This window comes from Bubalus bubalis, chromosome 2 (genome assembly GCF_019923935.1).
Source record: "Bubalus bubalis isolate 160015118507 breed Murrah chromosome 2, NDDB_SH_1, whole genome shotgun sequence".
NCBI classification, from domain to species: Eukaryota; Metazoa; Chordata; class Mammalia; order Artiodactyla; family Bovidae; genus Bubalus; species Bubalus bubalis.
Genome location: NC_059158.1, coordinates 121,408,263 through 121,412,886, shown reverse-complemented (window position 1 = coordinate 121,412,886; position 4,624 = coordinate 121,408,263). Strand labels below are relative to the sequence as shown.

General features: G+C 41.2%; 1 long non-coding RNA gene across 1 annotated transcript; it reads left to right on the top strand.

The window, feature by feature from the left end:
* The first annotated feature begins 288 nt into the window (after nucleotides 1-288).
* LOC123328530 lies at nucleotides 289-762 on the top strand. The gene is made up of 2 exons (XR_006543411.1): nucleotides 289-574; nucleotides 662-762. It is a non-coding gene; the product is annotated as an uncharacterized LOC123328530 (long non-coding RNA).
* Nucleotides 763-4,624: the final 3,862 nt, after the last annotated feature.

Sequence of the window (4,624 nt, the reverse complement as noted above, 5' to 3'; positions counted from 1 at the left end):
TGGGGTCGCAAAGAGTCAGACATGACTGAGTGACTGAACTGAACTGAACTGATTGTGGAATCCAAAAATAATACAAACGAACTTATTTACAAAACAGAAATAGACGCAAAGATATATAAAATAAACTTATGGTTAGGAACAGGAAAGAAGGGAGGAGGGATAAAGTAGGAATTTGGGATTAGCAGATGTACACCACTGTATATAAGATAAATAAACAATGAGGTCTTACTGTATAGCACAAGGAACTATATTTAACATCTTTAAAGATAAAAAAAAAAGTGTTGAGATGTCCTTGTCATCAGGCCTCTCTACAAAGGCACAGTGGCAGCCAGCACCCCTGGTAACAGCTACTCAGAGGAGCCCTTCCATCACAGACACTAACAGACTCCGACCTTGGGCTCCCCAAGGAGGTTTTCAGTCATCACCAGCAGAGAAAGCTGAGTGAGGCTGTGAAGGAGCTGGCGAGTTAAAGATGTCTGTTTTTCTCCAAACAGGTTTCTGGTAATGGAGGAGGAGGTTATGCCTTTTGAATAACAAGGCCTGCTGAGAGTGAGACTGATGCTGAGTCAGGGAGGTGAGGGAATCTGTGCTTTCAGAGAAAATGAGTAGAAACCCTGGCAGCTAAGATGCACTAACATGTTCTTTTGTTTTTCAAAAATAGGCTCGTGTCTGAGCTGGAGATCAACACCACAGGAATCAAAGTCCGCTGCTGACAGATAAGTATGTTCAGAAGAACAATGGCTTGTTGAAAGTTTTGATGAGGAAAAAATAGAGATTATCTTTTCAAAATAAAAAAAGAGAAATATGTAGATTTGATTATTTTTCCTAGACTGAAAGAGCCTTGAGAACTAAAATTATTCCTACATAAGATCTTACCCCACGTAGAATTTGGATGCTATTGCAATATATGTAATTGCTTGTTTAAATTTGAATGTATTTCTTTTTAGGGATCTTTATAAGAAGGTAATGATTTCTAGTACGAGGATCAGGCCTCTCGTGTCCCTCCTCTTCTCAGAACTCACATTTTCAGTGATGCTGCTGCTGCTGCTAAGTCGCTTCAGTCGTGTCCAACTCTGTGCGACCCCATAGACGGCAGCCCACCAGGCTCCTCCGTCCCTGGGATTCTCCAGGCAAGAACACTGGAGTGGGTTGCCATTTCCTTCTCCAATGCATGAAAGTGAAAAGTAAAAGTGAAGTCACTCAGTTGTGTCCAACTCTTAGCGACCCCATGGACTGCAGCCCACCAGGCTCCTCTGTCCATGGAATTGTCCAGGCAAGAGTATTGGAGTGGGTTGCCATTGCTTTCTCCGTCAGTGATGCTAATACTTTTAAATTCTTTTAATTTATATCTTCTTAGGCAAGTGGGGGAATTTTACCAGTGTAACTATTAGGGCACTAAGCAGGTTAAAGGGAAATTCATCTTGATTCTAGAAAGAAGATCTAGATAAAAAGGTTAAAATTAAAACTTTGTTAATTGTTTAAAGAAAAAAATTAAAATTTAAGAGTCATTGATACTGAGGATTAACCTTAAGACATCCCTCTTGCTTGCCATCTACATGCCTCTCATGTGAATCAGTTGCTACAAGAGCAGGTGGATTTGAACCATCTGAGTCATGGGCTGGATTCTTTCCTAGAACAAAAAAATAGAAATATCAACAAAAGCCTAAAGTTCAAGTTCCAATATTTTCTTCCTGGTCTGCTTCTTGTTTTACTTTTAATGATCTTGGATGGGCACCTGAAAGCCCAGACACTTGGGGACTGATCATGTGCAGTAGTATCTCTCCACTGGCTCCAGAATCTCTGCTGTTCTCTCTGAACTTCACTCCTAGGACCACCTGGGCTTCCTGGCTGCCACCCATTTGAACTTACCTCTACTTCCCTGGTGATTCAGATGGTAAAGAATCCACCTGCAATGTGGGAGACCTGGGTTTGATTCCTGGGTTGGGAAGATCCTCTGGAGGAGGGCATGGCAACCCACTCCAATATTCTTGCCTGGGGAATCCCCAAGGTCAGAGGAGCCTGGCGGGCTACAGTCCATGGGGGTCACAAAGAGTTGGACATGACTGAGTGACTAAGCACACATACATACTACTTTAGAATGGCCTCTTTCAAATATGGGAATCTGGCTACTGGATTTCTTCCTGGTTTGCACTCCAGTTAATTCCTGGACCAACTCTTGGCTCTGGCGACTCTATGTTCTACCACATATGTGGATTAAAGGCATGAACACTGTAGATATCTCACTCTACCCTGTGGCATACCCTAGCGTGGAGTCCCTTCCTAGTCCTTTTAAGAAGGGAAACCCTAGAGAGAATGAGTAATGAAGTGGTTAACAATGATACTGAAACATAAGCCTCTGTGCAGTGGTAAATCAAATCTTGGAGACAGGATTTCAAGTGAAGTAGAAAAGAATAACTTTATTGCTTTGCCATTCAAAAACTGTGTGTCCCAACCTGGGAGGATTTGGTGATGAATTTTATATCACTGGTTCAGAGGTGGGCTTGCTGATAAGGATTAGGGTGTGTAAAGGGCCTGTTCTCTTTTAATCTGACCTCAGGTGGTCTCCTAATGAGCTTCTCTTGTTCCTTTAATCGGGCTGCAGGTGGTCTCTTGATGAGCTTCTGAAGATTATCAAACTATAATTTTCCTTGGAATGAAGAAGGCTAACATCTTTCATTTGGGGGGATTTTAGTTCTGTAAAGAGCTCAAAGATACTGTGATGTGTCCCTTGATGCTGAACCAGGACCTTACCCCAAGGTTGCACTATTGTTTCTTGGCTGCTCCTTCCTGTCTCTGCATCCCTTCCCTTCCCTGATTAGCAACTGTTTGAAAGGCTTCCAAGCCCAGGAGTCCCACAGGGCCCTGCTTGGTTTCACCAATATTCAGGGAACTCCTAACCTAAGAATGTATGAAGCCTTTAGTTTTCATCTTTTGTTTTTCTTTTAGGAGATATAAGTTCAAACATATGTATCAGCAGAGGAAAATTGCCAGAAAAGAAGAGAAAAGACTGTGTCACCCTGATGACTTCCCAATTTGATATTTTATAGTGCACAATGAAACAGAGTCACAGTATAAGTCATGTTAAGGCCCCATACAAAGTTGATTACATATATATTTCATAAGAACTTGAAAAAATGCTGGGGTCCAAAAGCCTGGCCTCTTATCTCAATTGGAGACAACTTTAAAGGGCCGTCCCAACTGCAGCTCTGTTGTTGGCTTTGGGGATGGAAGATGAGCAATGGGGATGCAATTAGATTGGTATCTATAGGGCTTTTGACTCTATTTTAAATATTCTATTCCTTAAGCAAAGTGGCTAGATGTTCATTATATTACATGTTACCCTGTTACCTGAAAACTGGGTATAACTCTTGGTGGGTTATGAGCCAAAAGACACAGCCAAGTCAAAGAGTGAGAGGCCAGAAGGATTTTGTTATTTGAAACAAGAAAAGAGAACACTGAAGATATTTTCTAAAGTAGTATCTCTCTGAAGAGCAAAGTTGGGGAAGTTTTAAGCTAAGGGTTCATGCATATTCATGAGGGGCAGGTATAGTCATCCAGGAAGAGTGAGACTTACCTGTGCTTGCATGGTGAAGAGGTAATGTCGGCACAGAATTGGGACCAAAGTCACTTTAGGTTGACAGAATCCAGGCTCTAGTTAATTAAGTCACAAGGACCAGCAAAGATCAGCATCATCAATTTTGGCTTCAGTTACTCTGGTGGTTGAATACTCAAGAAGATCCAAACTCTACAACAGGGGTCCCCAACCTCCTGGCCGCATAACAGGAAATGAGCTGTGGGCACTTGAGTAAAGGTTCATCTGCCACTCCCTGTCACTCCCCATGCCTTGTATTACTGCCTGAACAATCACTCACATTACCACCTGAAACACCGCTAACCCTCTGCCCCTCCAATGGAAAAATTGTCTTCTAAGTAACTGATCCCTGGTGCCAAAAATGTTGGGCCTGCTGCTCTACAAAATAGCTCAAGAATGTGCAACAGACTAACCTTTGCCTTTGAAACAGAACTGAGAATCTTTATGACTGATTTATTATCTCTGTTAGGGTTGCATTTTTTCCCTGGCAATAGCTGTTCTTACATTCTTATGTTACCTTAAAATCATTAAATACAGAGACTTGTTCTTCTGTATGGGTGAACATTATGGCCAGGCTTGGATTACCAAGTGGTTTCTCTTATGTCAGGAAAGCTATATCTGGTCCTCTTCCTTTGCCTACACAATCTTTGTGTGTTTCTGAAATATTTAATGATAAACAAATTAATAATTTAAAAATGAACTGATATCAAGAGCTTGCAATTTGCAGTCAAAAATAGATCTAAGCCCAGATTCTATCTCTCCATCTCATTTACTTGACAAATCATACCTTACCGAAACTCAGTTTCCTTTCCAATCATTAAGAGTATGGATCTTATTATGCTTATTTACAGTGCCTACCTTGGTATCTAACTTTTTAAAGATGCTCAATATATGTTAAGTTAAACATAAAGTTTTGGGAAAGACATCAGTTGACTGCAGTGTGGAGATGACGGGTCTGCAATTTAAACCAGAAAAGTTCACTCATTGAATGATGAAAGCCCTGTAATATTCATCTGAAAACTTCAGTGAAGA